This window comes from Triticum dicoccoides, chromosome 4B (assembly GCF_002162155.2).
Source record: "Triticum dicoccoides isolate Atlit2015 ecotype Zavitan chromosome 4B, WEW_v2.0, whole genome shotgun sequence".
Taxonomy (NCBI): Eukaryota; Viridiplantae; Streptophyta; class Magnoliopsida; order Poales; family Poaceae; genus Triticum; species Triticum dicoccoides.
This window is the reverse complement of record NC_041387.1, coordinates 48,201,875-48,222,924: the sequence shown is the minus strand read 5'-3', so window position 1 is coordinate 48,222,924 and position 21,050 is coordinate 48,201,875.

Sequence of the window (21,050 nt, the reverse complement as noted above, 5' to 3'; positions counted from 1 at the left end):
TTCTTGCTTGTTGCAATAGATCCATTTCGTGCCAACGACATTGTGCTTGCGAGGATCAGGATGTTTAACAAGCTCCCAGACAGTATTCAGCTCAAACTGTTGAAGCTCTTCTTGCATAGCTTGAATCCATTCAGGTTCCATGAAGGCTTCTTCGACTTTCTTGGGTTCTGATATAGAGACAAAAGCAAAGTGACCACAGAAGTTTGCTAGTTGTGTAGCTCTTGATCGAGTGAGAGGGCCAGGAGAATTGATGATATCAATGATCTTCTCAATTTGGACTTCATTTGCATCCCGACGGTGAGCTGGACGAAGATGTTCATCTGATTGACTGTTGTCTTCGTCTTCAGCATTGGCTTCAGAATGAGCATTGTCTTCAGGTTGATTAGGTGCAAAATGATAATCTCATCCTCATCCAGTTCATGTGTGGGTATGTAAAAGTGCTAGTATTCGACTAGAGGGGGGGTGAATAGGCGATTTTTATGAAAGTCTTCAAAACAGGGGTGTTTTGAAGACAAACAATAGATTTGAACCTATAGATATGCAGCGGAAGGTAGACTACACTAGACAAGCCATAGTCAAGTAAGCAGTGTAATGAAAGCACAAAGACTATGAGCAGCTAGGTAGTATGGATCAGGATGGAAGATAGAATGAAGCCAAATAGACTATAGTCTTCACACAGTGAAGTCAATCAGATCAGGCAAGTAAGCAAAGACTTCACGAAGACAAACTGTAAGTAAGGAGAGAGGTAGGATAGAACCAGTTGCTCGGAGAGGACAAGGGATCTGTTGTACCAGTTCCAGTTGTTGTGACAACTGTATGACTGGTTAGGGAGGCTGAGATTTAACTCAGAAGACCGTGTCTTCACCTTATTCCCCTTGAGCTAAGAATACTTAGTCCTCGCCCAATCACTCTAGCAAGTCTTCAAGGGAGACTTCCAAACCTTCACAGACTTCGTTCACCGGCAATCCACAATGACTCTTGGATGCTCAGAAGGCGACGCCTAACCGTTTGGAGGATTCATAGTCCTCAAGTGTAATAAGTCTTCAGATCACGCAGACAGAAAGACTTCAGTGATGCCTAACACTCTTTGGCTCTGGGTGTTTTGGGCTTTGTCCTCGCAAGGATTCTCTCTCAAAAGCTTCGGAGGTGGGTTGCTCTCAAATGACAAAAGCCATGCACTAACTCTAAGCAACCACCAATTTATGGTGTAGGGGGTGGGCTATTTATAGCCCGGAGGCAACCCGACCTGATTTGTCCAAAATGACCCTGGGTCACTAAGGAACTGACACGTGTCCAATGTTGGGGAACGTAGCAGAAATTCAAAATTTTCCTACGTGTCACCAAGATCTATCTATGGAGAAACCAGCAACGAGGGGAAGGAGAGTGCATCTACATACCCTTGTAGATCGCTAAGCGGAAGCGTTCAAGAGAACGGGGTTGAAGGAGTCGTACTCGTCGTGATTCAAATCACCGGAGATCCTAGTGTCGAACGGACGGCACCTCCGCGTTCAACACACGTACAGCCCGGTGACGTCTCCCACGCCTTGATCCAGCAAGGAGAGAGGGAGAGGTTGAGGAAGACTCCATCCAACAGCAGCACAACGGCGTGGTGGTGATGGAGGAGCGGGGCAATCCAGCAGGGCTTCGCCAAGCACCACGGGAGAGGAGGAGGAGGAGAGAGGCAGGGCTGCACCAAGAGGAGAAGTTCTCGTGTGTTTAGCAGCCCCAAACCTCAACTATATATAGGGGGAAGGGGGGGCTGCGCCCCCTTTAGGGTTTCCCACCCCAAGGGGTGCGGCCAGCCCTAGATGGGACTTGGGGGGCGGCCAAGAGGGGGAGAGAGGGGAGGCGCGCCTGGGGTGGGCCTTAGGGCCCATCTGCCCTAGGGTTTGCCCTCTCAACTCCTAGTTGCGCCTTGGGCAAGGGTGGGAGGCGCACCAGCCCACTCTGGGGCTGGTCCCTTTCCACTCTAGGCCCATGCAAGCCTTCGGGGTTGGTGGCCCCACTTGGTGGACCCCCGGGACCCTCCCGGTGGTCCCGGTATGTTACCGATAAACCCCGAAACTCTTCCAGTGACCAAAACAGGACTTCCCATATATAAATCTTTACCTTCGGACCATTCCGGAACTCCTCGTGACGTCCGGGATCTCATCCGGGACTCCGAACAACATTCGGTAACCACATACAAGCTTCCTTTATAACCCTAGCGTCATCGAACCTTAAGTGTGTAGACCCTATGGGTTCGGGAGACATGCAGACATGACCGAGACGTTCTCCGGTCAATAACCAACAGCGGGATCTGGATACCCATGTTGGCTCCCACATGTTCCACGATGATCTCATCGGATGAACCACGATGTCAAGGACTCAATCGATCCCGTATACAATTCCCTTTGTCTAGCGGTATTGTACTTGCCCGAGATTCGATCGTCGGTATACCGATACCTTGTTCAATCTTGTTACCGGCAAGTCTCTTTACTCGTTCCGTAACACATCATCCCGTGATCAACCCCTTGGTCACATTGTGCACATTATGATGATGTCCTACCGAGTGGGCCCAGAGATACCTCTCCGTTTACACGGAGTGACAAATCCCAGTCTCGATTCGTGCCAACCCAACAGACACTTTCGGAGATACCTGTAATGCACCTTTATAGCCACCCAGTTATGTTGTGACGTTTGGTACACCCAAAGCATTCCTACGGTATCCGGGAGTTGCACAATCTCATGGTCTAAGGAAAAGATACTTGACATTAGAAAAGCTTTAGCATACGAACTACACGATCTTTGTGCTAGGCTTAGGATTGGGTCTTGTCCATCACATCATTCTCCTAATGATGTGATCCCATTATCAACGACATCCAATGTCCATAGCCAGGAAACCATGACTATCTGTTGATCACAACGAGCTAGTCAACTAGAGGCTCACTAGGGACATATTGTGGTCTATGTATTCACACGTGTATTACGATTTCCGGATAATACAGTTATAGCATGAATAAAAGACTATTATCATGAACAAAGAAATATAATAATAACACTTTTATTATTGCCTCTAGGGCATATTTCCAACAGTCTCCCACTTGCACTAGAGTCAATAATCTAGTTCACATCACCATGTGATTAACACTGACAGGTCACATCACCATGTGACCAACATCCAAAGAGTCTTGGGTTTGATCATGTTGCTTGTGAGAGAGGTTTTTAGTCAACGGGTCTGAACCTTTCAGATCCGTGTGTGCTTTACAAATCTCTATGTCATCTCCTAGATGTAGCTACCACGTTCTATTTGGAGCCATTCCAGATAACTGTTCCACTTGGAGCTATTCTAAATTGTTGCCCCATTATACGTATCCGGTATCTCTACTTAGAGCTATGCGGATAGATGTTAAGCTTGCATCGACGTAACCTTTACGACGAACTCTTTTACCACCTCCATAATCGAGAACATTCCTTAGTCCACTAGTTACTAAGGATAACTTTGACCGCTGTCTGTGATCCATTCTTGGATCACTCTTGTACCCCTTGACTAACTCATGGCAAGGCACACTTCAGGTGCGGTACACAGCATAGCATACTGTAGAGCCTATGTCTTAAGCATAGGAGACGACCTTCGTCCTTTCTCTCTATTCTGCCATGGTCGAGCTTTAAGTCTTAACTTCGTACCTTACAACTCAGGCAAGAACTTCTTCTTTGACTGATCCATCTTGAATACCTTCAAGATCATTTGAAAGTACCATTAAGCGTTTTGATCCATCCTCATAGATCTTGATGCTCAATGTTCAAGTAGCTTATTCCAGGTTTTCTATTGAAAAACACCTTTCAAATAACCCTATATGCTTTCTAGAAATTCTACATCATTTCTGATCATCAATATGTCAACAACATATAATCATCAGAAAATCTATAGTGCTCCCACTCACTTCTTTGGAAATACAAGTTTCTCATGAACTTTGTATAAACCCAAAATCTTTGATCATCTCATCAAAGCGCACATTCCAACTCCGAGATGCTTACTCCAGTCCTTAGAAGGATTGCTGGAGCTAGCATACCTTTTAGCATCCTTAGGATCGACAAAACCTTTCTGATTGTATCACATACAACCTTTCCTTACGAAAGTTGGTAAGGAAACTCGTTTTGACATCCATCTGCCAGATTTCATAAATGCTGCTTATGCTAACATGATTCCGACGTACTTAAGCATCGCTACGGATGAGAAAATCTCATCGTAGTCAACTCCTTGAACTTGTGAAAAACTCTTCGCCACAAGTCGAGCTTCATAGACGGTGACATTACCGTCCACGTCCGTCTTCTTCTTAAAGATCCATTTATCTCAATGGCTTGCCAATCATCGGGCAAGTCCACCAAAGTCCATGCTTTGTTCTGATACATGGATCCTATCTCGGATTCCATGGCTTCTAACCATTTGTCGGAATTTGGGCCCACCATCGCTTCTCCATAGCTCGTAGGTTCATTGTTGTCTAGCAACATGATCTTCAAGACAGGATCACCGTACCACTCCAAAGCAGTACGCGTCCTTGTCGTCCTACGAGGTTCGGTAGTGACTTGATTCGAAGCTTCATGATCACTATCATAAGCTTCCACTTCAATTGGTGTAGGTGCCACAGGAACAACTTCCTGTGCCCTGATACACACTGGTTGAAGTGATGGTTCAATAACCATATCAAGTCTCCACCATCCTCCCACTCAATTCTTTTGAGAGAAACTTTTCCTCGAGAAAGGACCCGATTCTAGAAACAATCCCTTATTGCTTTCGGATCTGAGACAGGAGGTATACCCAACTGTTTTGGGTGTCCTATGAAGATGCATTTAATCCGCTTTGGGTTCGAGCTTATCAACCTGAAACTTTTTCACATAAGCGTCGCAGCCCCAAACTTTTAAGAAACGACAACTTAGATTTCTCCAAACGGTGTCGTCTCAACGGAATTACGTGGTACCCTGTTAAAGTGAGTGCGGTTGTCTCTAATGCCTAACCCATGAACGATAGTGGTAATTCGATAAGAGACATCATGGTATGCGCCATATCCAATAGGATGCAACTATGATGTTCGGACACACCATCACACTATGGTGTTCCAGGCGGTATTAATTGTGAAACAATTTCCACAATGTCTTAATTGCGTGCCAAAACTCGTAACTCAGATACTCATCTCTATGATCATATCATAGACATTTCATCCTCTTGTCACGATGATCTTCAACTTGACTCTGAAATTACTTGAACCATTCAATAATTCAGACTTGTGTTTCATCAAGTAAATATACTCTACATCTACTCGAATCATCTGTGAAGTAAGAACATAACAATATTCACTGCATGCCTCAACACTCATTGGACTGCACACATCAAAATGTGTTGCTTCCAACAAGTTGCTATCTTGTTCCATTTTACTGAAACCGAGGCTTTTCAGTCATCTTGCCTATGTGGTATGATTTGCATATCTCAAGTGATTCAAAATCAAGTGAGTCCAAATGATCTATCTGCATGGAGTTTCTTCATGCGTATACACCAACAGGCATGGTTCGCATGTCTCAAACCTTTCAAAAATGAGTGAGTCCAAAGATCCATCAACATGGAGCTTCTTCATGCATTTTATACCGATATGACTTACGTGGCAGTGCCACAAGTAGGTGGTAATATCATTACTATCTTTTGGCATGAACATGTGTATCACTACGATCGAGATTTCAATGAACCATTTTAGGTGCAAGACCATTGAAGGTATTATTCAAATAAATAGAGTAACCATTATTCTCTTTAAATGAATAACCGTATTGCGATAGTCATAATCCAATCATGTCTATGCTCAACGCAAACACCAAATAACAATTATTCAGGTTTTAACATCAATCTCGTTGGTAGAGGGAGCGTGCGATGCTTGATCATATCAACATTGGAAACACTTCCAACACATATCGTCAGCTCACCTTTAGCTAGTCTCCGTTTATTCCGTAGCTTTTATTTCGAGTTACTAACACTTAGCAACCGAACCGGTATCTAATACCCTGGTGCTACTAGGAGTACTAGTAAAGTACACATTAACATAATGTATATCCAATATACTTCTATCGACCTTGCCAGCCTTCTCATCTACCAAGTATCTAGGGTAATTCTGCTCCAGTGGTTGTTCCCCTTATTACAGAAGCACTTAGTCTCGGGTTTGGGTTCAACCTTGGGTTTCTTCACTAGGGCAGCAGCTGATTTGCCGTTTGATGAAGTATCCCTTCTTGCCCTTGCCCTTCTTGAAATTAGTGGTTTCACCAACCATCAACAATTGATGCTCCTTCTTGATTTCTACTTTCGCGATGTTAAACAACGCGAATACCTCAAGGATCATCATCTCTATCCTTGATATGTTATAGTTCATCACGAAGCTCTAGCAGCTTGGTGGCAATGACTTTGGGGAAACATCACTATCTCATCTGGAAGATCAACTCCCACTCGATTCAAGTGATTGTTGCACTCAGACAATCTGAGCACAAGCTCAACAATTGAGCTTTTCTCCTTAGTTTGCAGGCTAAGAAAATCGTCGGAGGTCTTATACCTCTTGACGTGGGCACGAGCCTGAAATCCCAATTTCAGCCCTCGAAACATCTCATATGTTCCGCGATGTTTCGAAAAACGTCTTTAGTGCCTCAACTCTAAACCGTTTAACTGAACTATCACGTAGTTATCAAAACGTGTATGTCCGATGTTTGCAACATCGACAAACGACGTTTGGGGTTCAGCACACTGAGCGGTGCATTAAGGACATAAGCTTTCTACTGTCCGCATAATTGCTACTATCAACTTTCAACTATATTTTCTCTAGGAACATATCTAAACAGTGGAACCACAGCGCGAGCTTACGACATAATTTGCAAAAGGTCTTTTGACTATGTTCAGGATAATTAAGTTCATCTTATGAACTCCCACTCAGATAGACATCCCTCTGGTCATCTAAGTGATTACATGATCCGAGTCAACTAGGCCGTGTCCGATCATCACGTGAGACGGACTAGTCATCATCGGTGAACATCTTCATGTTGATCGTATCTACTATACGACTCATGCTCGACCTTTCGGTCTCCGTGTTCTGAGGCCATGTCTGTACATGCTAGGCTCGTCAAGTTAACCCTAAGTGTTTTCGCTGTGTAAAACTGTCTTACACCCGTTGTATGTGAACGTAAGAATCCATCACACCCGATCATCACGTGGTGCTTAGAAGCAACGAACTGTAGCAACAGTGCACAGTTAGGGGAGAACACTTCTTGAAATTTTGTAAGGGATCATCTTATTTACTACCGTCGTACTAAGTAAACAAGATGCATAATCATAATAAACATCACATGCAATCAAATAGTGACATGATATGGCCAATATCATTTTGCTCCTTTTGATCTCCATCTTCGGGGCTCCATGATCATCATCGTCACCGGCATGACACCATGATCTCCATCATCATGATCTGCATCATCGTGTCTTCATGAAGTTGTCTCGCCAACTATTACTTCTACTACTATGGCTACCGATTAGCAATAAATTAAAGTAATTACATGGCATTGTTCAATGACACGCAGGTCATACAATAAATAAAGACAACTCCTATGGCTCCTGCCGGTTGTCATACTCATCGACATGCAAGTCGTGATTCCTATTACAAGAACATGATCAATCTCATACATCACATATCATTCATCACATTCTTCTTGGCCATATCACATCACATAGCATACCCTGCAAAAACAAGTTAGACGTCCTCTAATTGTTGTTTGCATGTTTTACGTGGCTGCTATGGGTTTCTGGCAAGAACGTTTCTTACCTACGCAAAACCACAACGTGATATGTCAATTGCTATTTACCCTTCATAAGGACCCTTTTCATCAAATCCGTTCCGACTAAAGTGGGAGAGACTGGCACCCGCTAGCCACCTTATGCACCAAGTGCATGTCAATCGGTGGAACCTGTCTCACGTAAGAGTACGTGTAAGGTCGGTCCGGGCCGCTTCATCCCACAATACCGTCGAAACAAGATTGGACTAGTAACGGTAAGCATATTGAACAAAATCAACGTCCACAACTACTTTGTGTTCTACTCGTGCAAAGAATCTACGCAATAGACCTAGCTCATGATGCCACTGTTGGGGAACGTAGCAAAAATTCAAAATTTTCCTACGTGTCACCAAGATCTATCTATGGAGAAACCAGCAACGAGGGGAAGGAGAGTGCATCTACATACCCTTGTAGATCGCTAAGCGGAAGCGTTCAAGAGAACGGGGTTGAAGGAGTCGTACTCGTCGTGATTCAAATCACCGGAGATCCTAGTGCCGAACGGACGGCACCTCCGCGTTCAACACACGTACAGCCCGGTGACGTCTCCCATGCCTTGATCCAGCAAGGAGAGAGGGAGAGGTTGAGGAAGACTCCATCCAACAGCAGCACAACGGCGTGGTGGTGATGGAGGAGCGTGGCAATCCAGCAGGGCTTCGCCAAGCACCACGGGAGAGGAGGAGGAGGAGAGAGGCAGGGCTGCACCAAGAGGAGAAGTTCTCGTGTGTTTAGCAGCCCCAAACCTCAACTATATATAGGGGGAAGGGGGGGCTGCGCCCCCTTTAGGGTTTCCCACCCCAAGGGGTGCGGCCAGCCCTAGATGGGACTTGGGGGGCGGCCAAGAGGGGGAGAGAGGGGAGGCGCGCCTGGGGTGGGCCTTAGGGCCCATCTGCCCTAGGGTTTGCCCTCTCCCCTCCTAGTTGCACCTTGGGCAAGGGTGGGAGGCGCACCAGCCCACTCTGGGGCTGGTCCCATTCCACTCTAGGCCCATGCAAGCCTCCGGGGTTGGTGGCCCCACTTGGTGGACCCCCGGGACCCTCCCGGTGGTCCCGGTACGTTACCGATAAACCCCGAAACTCTTCCGGTGACCAAAACAGGACTTCCCATATATAAATCTTTACCTCCGGACCATTCCGGAACTCCTCGTGACGTCCGGGATCTCATCCGGGACTCCGAACAACATTCGGTAACCACATACAAGCTTCCTTTATAACCCTAGCGTCATCGAACCTTAAGTGTGTAGACCCTACAGGTTCGGGAGACATGCAGACATGACCGAGACGTTCTCCGGTCAATAACCAACAGCGGGATCTGGATACCCATGTTGGCTCCCACATGTTCCACGATGATCTCATCGGATGAACCACGATGTCAAGGACTCAATCGATCCCGTATACAATTCCCTTTGTCTAGCGGTATTGTACTTGCCCGAGATTCGATCATCGGTATACCGATACCTTGTTCAATCTCGTTACCGGCAAGTCTCTTTACTCGTTCCATAACACATCATCCCGTGATCAACCCCTTGGTCACATTGTGCATATTATGATGATGTCCTACTGAGTGGGCCCAAAGATACCTCTCCGTTTACACGGAGTGACAAATCCCAGTCTCGATTCGTGCCAACCCAACAGACACTTTCGGAGATACCTGTAATGCACCTTTATAGCCACCCAGTTACGTTGTGACGTTTGGTACACCCAAAGCATTCCTATGGTATCCGGGAGTTGCACAATCTCATGGTCTAAGGAAAAGATACTTGACATTAGAAAAGCTTTAGCATACGAACTACACGATCTTTGTGCTAGGCTTAGGATTGGGTCTTGTCCATCACATCATTCTCCTAATGATGCGATCCCGTTATCAACGACATCCAATGTCCATAGCCAGGAAATCATGACTATCTGTTGATCACAACGAGCTAGTCAACTAGAGGCTCACTAGGGACATATTGTGGTCTATGTATTCACACGTGTATTACGATTTCCGGATAATACAGTTATAGCATGAATAAAATACTATTATCATGAAATATAATAATAACACTTTTATTATTGCCTCTAGGGCATATTTCCAACATCCAACGGTCAAATTTCAAACACGCGCGGCAGCTTAACTTGGGATACAAGTCAAGCTGACTCATCCAGCTCTGGATAAGATTTGCTCTCATTGTCCTCGCTCGAAGACATATGATTTGGTTGAGCATCACATCAGTCACTCTGACTTTGTTCACTGGGACCATACTTAACAGTACGGTAGTTCCTATGACTCAAGAAGAAGAAAAGGAAGCTGCGAAACAACTATGTCTTCACACTCGATAGTCTTCAAACGATGTCTTCTCCTATCATAGTCTTCAATGTGAATGTCTTCACAGACCACCATTGTCTTCAATGTCTTCACACATTTTTAGGGGTCATCTCTGGTAGGTAAACCGAATCAATATGGGACTACTACCTGTGTTATCCTGCAATTCTCACAAACACATTAGTCCCTCAACCAGGTTTGTCATCAATACTCCAAAACCAACTAGGAGTGGCACTAGATGCACTTACAATCTCCCCCTTTTTGGTGATTGATGACAAACTGGTTGAAGTTTTCAACGGGGATAAAAGTATGTGAAAGTTTTAGTGTTGTGAGTATTTTCTTCATACATAAGATGAGGCTCCCCATGAAGATGTGCATGTAGATGACTTGCGTTTGAATGCAAATGCACATGGCAGGTTTTGCTTTGTGGAGGCCAACATCAAAGTGTGAAGACAATGCATTATGCATATAAGTAAGTAAAGAAGATAATGATATGCATAATGGAAAATGGATGTTTGCAAAATGACTTCATGCGGGATTTATCATCGCATCACAGAATAGCAGAAAAAGTAGCGGACGGCCATCAAGTTTAAGTGTTACAACTCAGAGAACCAAAAGTATCAAAAGATGAGAGTTGTAAAACTTGGTAAAATAATGCAGCCACCCATAAGGACCCATTTGAAGACTATCAACTCATATGCTTCTCCCCTTTTTGTCAGTAAGGACCAAAAAGGTTTGAAGACATAGAGCATCTACCCGTTCCCAGAAGGAGCAGATGGTGGAGCAGGGTCGTTGCTGGAGTTTGGTGGTGCAGATGGACCTAGTGCAGAGTCGATATGTAGAGCAGTCATAGTGGGTGAAGTGGCATCATCTTCTTCATCGACGACATTGGCAACAATAGTTGCAGCCGAAGATGAATACTCAGAGTCTTCAAGAGAGGGAGTACAATGCCAGCTTGCATTAGGTGGATGCCTGGAGTCAAACTTGAAGCTTTCAGTGAAGCCATCTGCTTGAAGATCATCTTTAGAACATAACAGAGTGAGGCTCTTCCAGGACCGCCTTGCATTCTCATGGGCAACAAAAGAGTTCTTGGTAGCCAGATTGCGAATGCGATTGACATCCACCAAGAGACAGTGCATTTGACGCTTTAGACAGTCATGGTGCTTGTCCTGCTTCTGATGTAAGGCCACAAACAGTTCATGATCATTGAGGACTCAAGAACGCTTCTGAGGCCTTTGAGCAACTGAACTGACAGTGGCTTCGGTATTAGCACGTAGAGGCAGACGCACATTGCCAGCAAGTGGATAGGCAGGAACAACATCATTCGGAACTGAACTCCATCGATGGGCTGCGTGAAGCTTTGATGATCAACATTGTGAAAGAGTAAGTGACATTTTGGCAGGGTCGGGGTAGATGGCTTCAACAGATAGATCAACCTCAGGCAAGAAAACCAGATGATTATGTGGAGAAGGTTGATAGTTGACAGTTGAATGAAGCTTGATTAGGCGCATCACCCATGGAGCATAAAACTTCAAGCCAAGAAGATCAATCCCAGATGCAGCAAGTTGTCTGATGAAGAAATCCTGGGAGTTGAACTTGATGCCATTGACAATATAGAAAATCAAAGTCCTCATAGCCCCTTCAAGTTTGGCTTCAGAAGAATGTCCCTTAATGGGCCAGAGAGTACGCCTTAGAATATGATAAACTATGCAGGGCAAGTACTCGAGGTCCTGAACAAAGAATTCCTTTGATTATTCTGCATCTCGAGGCAACGGTTTCATCATACTGAGCATCTGACTCATATTGGGTTTAGGCCGCTGAAAAATGCTCTGCAGTGCATCTGTGTGGAGCTGACAACCAAGCTCATACAATTCACCTGGAGTGGGCAGGGAGGTCAACCAGAACACGATCAACACCAGAGTGGTACGGTAATCCTGTTCTGGAAGTCATGTTACTAGACCATGGCGAACCTACGAACTATGAAGAAGCTATGATGAGCCCAGATTCCAACATATGGCTTGAGGCCATGAAATCTGAGATAGGATCCATATATGAGAACAAAGTGTGGACTTTGGTGGACTTGCCCGATGATCGGCAATCCATAGAGAATAAATGGATCTTCAAGAAGAAGACTGACACTGATGATAATGTTACTGTGTACAAAGCTCGACTTGTCACAAAAGGTTTTCGACAAGTTCAAGGGGGTGACCATGATGAGACTTTCTCAATCGTAGCGATGCTTAAGTCCGTCTAAATCATTTTAGCAATTGCCACATTTTATGAAATCTGGCAAATGGATGTCAAAACTGCATTCCTTAAATGGATATCTCTAAGAAGAGTTGTAAATGATGCAACCAGAAGGTTTTGTCGATTCTATAGATGCTAACAAGGTGTGCAAGCTCCAGCGATCCATTTATGGACTGGTGCAAGCATCTCGGAGTTGGAATATACGCTTTGATGAGGTGATCAAAGCATATGATTTTATACAGACTTACGGTGAAGCCTGTTTTTACAAGAAAGTTAGTCGGAGCTCTGTAGAATTTCTAATATTATATGTGGATGACATATTATTGATTGGAATGATGTAGAACTTCTGGATAGCATAAAAGGATACTTGAATAAGAGTTTCTCAATGAAAGACCTCAGTGAAGCTACTTATATATTGGGCATCAAGATCTATGAGTGATAGATCAAGACGCTTAATAGCATTTTCAATGAGTGCATACCTTGACAAGATTTTGAAGGAGTTAAAAATGGATCAGTCAAATAAGGAGTTCTAGCCTGTGTTGTAAGGTGTGAAGTTGATTAAGACTCAAAACCCGACCACGGCAGAAGATAAAGAGAGAATAAAAATTATTCCCCGTGCCTCAGTCATAGGTTATATAAATTATGTCATGATGTGTACCAGACGTTTTATGTACCTTGCCATGAGTTTGGCGATGGGGTACAGTAGTGATCTAGGAGTAGATTACTAGACAATGGTCAAAATTATCCTCAGAGGACCAAGGAAATGTTTCTCGGTTATGGACGTGATAAAAAAGTTCGTCGTAAAGAGTCACGTGGATGCAAGCTTTTACACCGATCTAGATGACTCCGAGTCTCAATCTGGATACATATTAAAAGTGGGAGCAATTAGCTAGAATAGGTCCATGCAGAGCATTGTAGACATAAAAATTTGCAAAATACATACGGATCTGAATATGGCAGACACGTTGACTAAACCTCTCTCACAAGCAAAACATGATCACACCTAAGTACTCTTTGGGTGTTAATCACATAGCGATGTGAACTAGATTGTTGACTCTAGTATACCCTTTGGGTATTGGTCACATGGCGATGTGAACTATGGGTGTTAGTCACATAAAGATGTGAACTAGATTATTGACTCTAGTGCAAGTGGGAGACTGAAGGAAATATGCCCTAGAGGCAATAATAAAGTTGTTATTTTATATTTCCTTATATCATGATAAATGTTTATTATTCATGCTAGAATTGTATTAACCGGAAACTTAATACATGTGTGGATACATAGATAAAATATTGTGTCCCTAGTAAGCCTCTACTAGACTAGCTCGTTGATCAAAGATGGTTAAGTTTCCTAACCATAGACATGTGTTGATCAAAGATGCGCCACCTCCTCCTTGCTTCCCCCTTGGTGGGAAAAAGGAAAAGGGGCGCGCCACCTCCTCCTTCCTTCCCCTCATCGCCAAAAGAAGGAAAGGGGGGCGCCGGCCTAGGGAGGAGCCCAAGTAGGATCCCTCCTACTTGGGGTGCCCCTAGGGATGCTCCTCCCTCCCTCCCACCTATATATACATGGGGAGGGAGCGCCTAGAACACACAACAACAATCGTTAGCCGTGTGCGGCGCCCCCTTCCACAGTTTACGCCTCCAGTCATATCCTCGTAGTGCTTAGGCGAAGCCCTGCGCGGATCACTTCACCATCACCGTCACCATGTTGTCGTACTGACGAAACTCATCTACTTCCTCGACACCTTGCTAGATCAAGAGGGCGAGGAACGTCATCGTGTTGAACGTGTGCAGAACTCGGAGATGCCGTACGGTCGGTACTTGATCGGTCGGAATGAGAAGAAGTTCGCCTACATCAACCGCGTTGTCAAACGCTTTTACTTTCGATCTACGAGGGTACGTAGACACACTATTCCCTTCTCGTTGCTATGCATCTCCTAGATAGATTTTGCATGAGTGTAGAATTTTTTTAAAATTGCATGCTACGTTCCCAACAGTATGTATCTAATAATTTGGATTTTTTAATACTGAAAATTATTAGTGTGGCGTGCGGCCATGAACGCTCGGCACTAGTGTGGAAGGTTATTAGTGGTGGGTCGTATAAGCACACACACCATTAGTGTATTTGTTACTCGTGATGTGCGGTTTGCAGACCACTAGTAATCACTTGCCAGTGGCGTGATACTAGTCAGTGTCACCTATATGTCACTAGTAGACTTTTTGGCACGCCACTAGTAAGAGATTATTGCACTAGTGAACACTTGTAGTGTTAAAAATATTCCATGACTTGCATGGTGTTTTGAAGGTTTGTGTCCTGATTCTTTGAGGGCTAGTGTTGGAGGGAAGGCGCCTTCATGGATACGTTCGGACATGTCCGTGCATATTTAAGGATATTTATTTGATGTTTTTTTTCCTTGTAAAGGCTAAAACTTCTTGCTAGCTGCATCTTTACATGGTGGCATGAGAGTTTCTTCGTACCAGGTCCATTCCGGGATTGTTGGCTTGGCTCTTTTCTCTGCGACCCGATATGGGTCAGTCGATTTGGCTGCGGGAGCTTTCATGTCATGTTTGTTCCTTCCCCGCAAAAACAAAAGTCATGTTTGTTTCTCGGTCTACCAACTAGGGTTTTACTTTGAGTAAGTGAATCGTCCCAAGATAGCATCTTAGGAAGATACAAAACGATCACACTTTGAGCAAGATCTCGACAAGAAGGAAAAAAATGCACCTTTGGAATAACTTTGACTCGCTAAGCATGTATGTCTTGTTCATCCTTCATGTACTGAAGTAGAACTAAAAGCACTATGGTAGTATCTTTTTTAAAAACTATACAACCCCATATGCTCACATGCACCCACATACAATCACATCTATGAATGCACACACATATATCATAGCCCTATAACCACCTCCGAGATACTGGGCCTATGGTGATACTAGCCCTCAAAAGATATCTGGAGATTGAAGAAGTCATCATAGGCGCGGACGAAACATCAAAGACTGAAATAAATCCAAAAAAAATACGTGCACAGGTGCAAAGTCTATGATTTAACCACTATGAGCCGGTTTCCTCACAAGAAATCTAATCATTTGAGTCATGTTAGTTACTAGTACATTTATATTCTTGCTGAGGTCGGCGACATAAATTTACCCGCGTTTTCACTACTGAGTACTGGCACATGCATGTTATCATACGCAGTGACGTCGCGCCGTATAATAACAAGTCAATGCGTAGTTATGTTCCGCGGCAGAAATCACTGTTTTGACCTAAGGACGAAATCAATTCACAAACTGAACTGTTTGAAAAAAAAAATCACCCAACTGACATTTTTATGTGGCGCCCGACAACTAGGCGCCACACTACACTGTGCAGCGCCTAACACACAGGCGCTACACATCTAGACAGCGTGGCACCCCGGAGCCAGGCCTGACCCCACCCCTGATGGTGCAGCGCCTAGGCGAAAGGCGCTACACTATCATGTGCAGCGCCTAGACGAAAGACGCTACACATGCACTTACTAAGCGCCTCGGGGCAACAGAGAGCAAAGCTAAAATTTTGCTAAGTCAGTGTGCAGCGCCTGAGAGCTAGGCGCTACACGATACAGTGTAGCGCCTAACGTCTAGGCGCTGCAAGATTGATCCACCGCATGTGGCCTGACCGGCTGAGCTGTAAACGCATAGGGCGTGGCGTGACATGATATGCACGGTCAAAATTTGAGTTACTACCTGCACTTGCCCTGCCTTGCTCGCAGTAGGTAGATATGCCATGCGATGAATCTATCCCTACTACTGGTAAGTTCTGTTGCGCATTTACTGTTTACGTACGTACTGCCCTGCAGTGGCTAGTAGCAACAGCTCTGCGCTTCCGTTTTACTGTTACCACCACGGGTCGGCCGACACTATTCTTGATTAACTACACTGGCTAGATGCTAGTTGTACTCCACTGCTCAATGCCTGGTCATTACTGAAGGAGAGACAAAATCTGGCAAAACTAAACGGAAATATACTACTCTCCCCAGCGCGCGCTCACTCTTGTTGATTTTTGGCTACATATTCCTTTTATTTAATCGATCCATGCACATATGCTCGTTCTGATCATACCCCGGGCTCTTTTTTTTAAGAAGATCATTTGATCTGATTGCATAGTGGCCGACACATAACAGGGATGGAGAAGATCCGCAGTGACCGTCCAAGGGTTCGTGCTTGCTTGCTTTTAACCGCAGGAGCATGGGTGTACAAATACGTGACCAGCAGCCAGTCTCTGCCCCTGAGCCAACCAACCTGCAGATCAACCACAGCAGGTAGTAACTCAAATTCTGACCGTGCATGTCATGGCATGTCAGGTCACGCCGCGCCCTATGCGTTTAAGCTCGCCGGTCAGGCCACGCGTGGTGGATCAATCAATTTTTAGTCTTGCTCTCTGTTGCCCCCGAGATGGTTAGTAAGTGCATGTGTAGCGTCTTTCGTCTAGGCGCTGCACATGATAGTGTAGCGCCTTTCGCCTAGGCGCTGCACCATCAGAGATGGGGCCAGGCCTGGCTCCGGGGTGCCACGCTGTCCAGATGTGTAGCGCCTATGTGTTAGGCGCTGCACAGTGTAGTGTGGCGCCTAACTATCGAGCGCCACATAAAAAGGTCAGTTGGGTAAATTTTTTCTCAGAACAGTTCAGTTTGTGAATTGATTTCGTCCTTAGGTCAAAACAGTGATTTCTGCCATGTTCCGCAGAGTCGCCACCACAAAAGTCGTCGGGGTCCATGGGCCCAAGACCCCACGGCACGAGCATGCATGCATGCCTTGGCTCCAATAATTGGAACGGAAAATACAAACCTACATGCTGACATGACTGAACAGTGAACATACACATCTCGATCCGGCCGGTAAAACAGGACTCGGCACAGTAAGTGTAGTACATATATACCATGCGTACGTACTCCTAAATCATAATTCAAAGATCAACCCTCGTTTTATCACATGCGAACTGTGACAGGCCAACTTGCACCAAGCATGCGTGCAGCTCGTGCTCGATTAGAGCATTTGGAGACGCTGTATTAGCGGCGATGTACGCATCAACGTGAACTCGTAGTGAGCTAAGATCACGTCGTAAACCCCGAAAAGAAAAACCTCGCAAAGCAAACACCCTGGACGTTTGACAACGTATGGCGCGCTTATCCTTCTTTTTTTCTCAGAAAAACTTCCAATCTATTCATCTTCAATCACGGCAGTACAACGATTACCAGAAATAAAAATTGCATCCAGATTCGTAGACCATCTAGCGACGACTACAAACACCGAAGCGAGCCGAAGGCGCGCCGCCGTCATCGCCCCTCCATCGCCGGAGCCGGGCACAACTTGTTGTAGTAGACGGTGGGGAAGTCGTCGTGCTAAGGCCCCATAGGACCAGCACTCCAGAACAGCAACCGCCGCCGATGAAAAATAACGTAGATCGGAATGATCCAAACCGAAGACACAAGAACGTAGACGAAGAACGACGAGATCCGAGCAAATCCAACAAAGATAGATCTGCCGGAGACAAACCTCCACACGCCCATCAACGATACTAGACGCACCGCCGGAACGGGGGCTAGGCGGCGAGACCTTTATTTCATCTTCAGGGAACCGCCGTCGTCTCTTCTTCCTGAGTAGGACACAAACCCTAACAAGATTGAAAAAACAACTAAAAACGGAACCCTTCTGCCGGCCCTTGTCAGGATCCACCGCGCCTCCATGACCCTAGGGCCACCGGAGACGAGGCGGACCTGCGTCGGCGCCGGCGAAAGGCAATGAACCCTAACTTTCTTTCTTGAAGAAGGAGGAGGAGGAGGCGGAGCCCTGGCTCTAGGTACGTGCGTGAGAACCTGTTCTACAGAGAAACTTTCATGTAGTACTTTAATTGGCGCGCGTATGCTTCGACGGACGTGCTAATTAAATTCGCCGCTCCCGTAAAAGAAATTAAATTTCGCCGCGAGTTTTTTTTTGTTTGATTCAATAATTTTGGTGTTGCTAAATGTGGGTACCGCTCATGGATCCGATCGATTTCGATTGATGGGCGAGCCATGGCTACACCGCCCCGGGGCATCGACAAGTGGACGGGAAAAGGTATTGCCATATCTGGAGCGGTCCACAGGTCAGCTCCGGCGGTGGGGGGCAGACCGGAGAGGTGAAGCCGTCACGCTCTCCACTCGCAGCTCGATGATGGGCAAGCCCGAACCAACCACGGCCGCATAAACTAGTCCCCAGATGGCCGAAAACAATGCGCGGCCAACCATTTTGCTTGCATAGAATTAGAATAAAACCGCGTTTTTCGATTAGATTAGAAGCTGGGCAAGTAGGTGGGGTATGATGCAAATGGAACAACGGGGTGGGAAGCTTCGAAATATGCGTCCCGGGCTCGGAAAGCCAGGCGGATTGCAGCAACCCATACCCCGTCAATCGGCGTTCCCAGAAAGTCGGTCGAGAAAAGTATGTGCAGAAAAGGCGCAGACAGGGATCGAGCGTAGTCCTAGTCGGTAGTGGCATGACTCAATCAACGCCGACATGAACAGAAGCAGAATTAATTAATTAATTAATAATCTCATTTAAAAAATTAATTAATAATCTTGCTTAACTACTTAACCTTTTTCGTTTGGCTTCGCCACGGGCTAACTTCCAACGCGGCACATCACATCACAGCACAATGGCTGAGTGCTGCTGAATAGAGCTGGTAGTAGTAATCTCTGACTAGTCTGTACCGTACAGCCCCCCATTATATGAGGGTGGTCGCGGGCAACCCTACACGAAGTACGCATCGCCTTATCAACATGTACCACGTACGTACGTCCCTCGTCTGAAAAGTCATTCTTTCGCCCCATCGACCCATTGTTGGTATAGACGAACGCTCTACCATTGGTTCTGCGCCCAGAACGTGCCGCACTCATCTAGCATCATGGCTCGGAAATAGCGACTGAACTCCAGATAAGGAGGACGTGATGTGGTCATGTAGAGCAGCAGGTAGATATAGTTGGGGGAATAATTGGTGTGGATCGGGGGTTCCCGAAGATAAGGGAGGCGACTGGATCGACCCAGCAGTCGTAACAGTGTAGCACGAAGGGAAGAAGAAGAAGCTGCAGATGTGTCAAGGTGGTGGTGGATCGAGTGATTTTTCCGATGAGGGTCCAGACATCTCCTCCAAATCCAATGCCGAGACCGGGGGCCGGCCGATTCCATTGCTGTGTTGCTGGTCGCTGCGAGCGTGCCCGAATTGTCCACGCCAGACGGGATGAGGCGGGCCCATGTGACCTATGCGCCCCCGAGTCACAAATTCCTCGCTCAGCTTTTACTTTTCTTGCGGGGGCACTTCCTCGTTCAACTTGGTTCAGGAGATTCTCTGCTAACCCTAAAAAAGGAGATACTCTACTAGATCCTCAAAAATGAATTACTCCCTGCCTTCCTAATTATAAGTCTATGTAGAGATTTTACTATGGACCACATACGGATGTATGTAGATGTATTTTAAAGTATAGATTCACTCATTTTGCTCCATGTGTGGTCCAGAGTGGAATCTCTGCAAAGACTTATATTTCGAAACGGAGGGAGTAAAACTGATCTAGGTTTGCAACATTCGTTCTATAATTTTTGTCGTGGTTTTAGTTCAAACTAACCAAAACCACCAGAGGGAGTAGCGTGTAAAAAGCCATTCATGTTTTCTGTAATGAAAATCGGTGGGAAACCCCTTTTGCTAAAAAAAGAAACACCTGCAACACTATCACTATTTCGGAGAGCACTCTAGCAAATTCCACATAATTGTTTTAACTCCTAGAGATCAGGATGTAAGTGGCGTTGGGTCCCACTAGTCCCACATATGCCATCCACCAAAAAAAATGTTAAGTGGCGTTCGTGGACACCCAGGAAAATTAAATGGCGCAAGTGGATAGCCCAGAAAAGCCCATCGAGCCAGCGACAGTCCACAACCCCCCTTCGCGTCCTTCCCCAGTCATGCCATGCCCTAGGCTAGGGCGTCGTCGCAGCCATCTCCACCGCACAACCTCCCGCTTCCAATCCTTCCTTCATCCCATGGCGCCGTCGTGTTTCTCGAAGAGGCCGCCGTCCAAGGACGTCGCCGACGACCGAACCGGGCCTTGCGAGGATGCCTCCTCTGCTCTCTCCCTTATCCCGCTGATGCCCTCTTCAGCTCCCGCTCCTCCGCCGTCAAAGGGAATAGTCGGGGACCAAGCAGAGCCCTGCGTGACTGCTCCCTCCCAAATCCCGGTGATGGCCTTTTCGGCCCCTGCTCCCCCGCCTCCTCCTCTTCTCCCGCAAGGTATGCAAAATCCCACCCACTGAGGGAGTCCTGGATTAAGGGTCCTCGGACAGCCGGACTATATGCATGGGCCGGACTGTTGGGCTATGAAGATAGAAGATAGAAGACTTCGTCCCGTGTCCGGATGGAACTCTCCTTTGCGTGGAAGGCAAGCTTGTCGATTCGGATATGTAGATTCCTTTCTCTGTAACCGACCTTGTGTAACCCTAGCCCCCTCCGATGTCTATATAAACCGGAGGGTTTAGTCCGTAGGACAAGAACAATCATAATCATGGGCTAGCTTCTAGGGTTTAGCCATTACGATCTCGTGGTAGATCAACTCTTGTAATACTCATATTCATCAAGATCAATCAAGCAGGAAGTAGGGTATTACCTC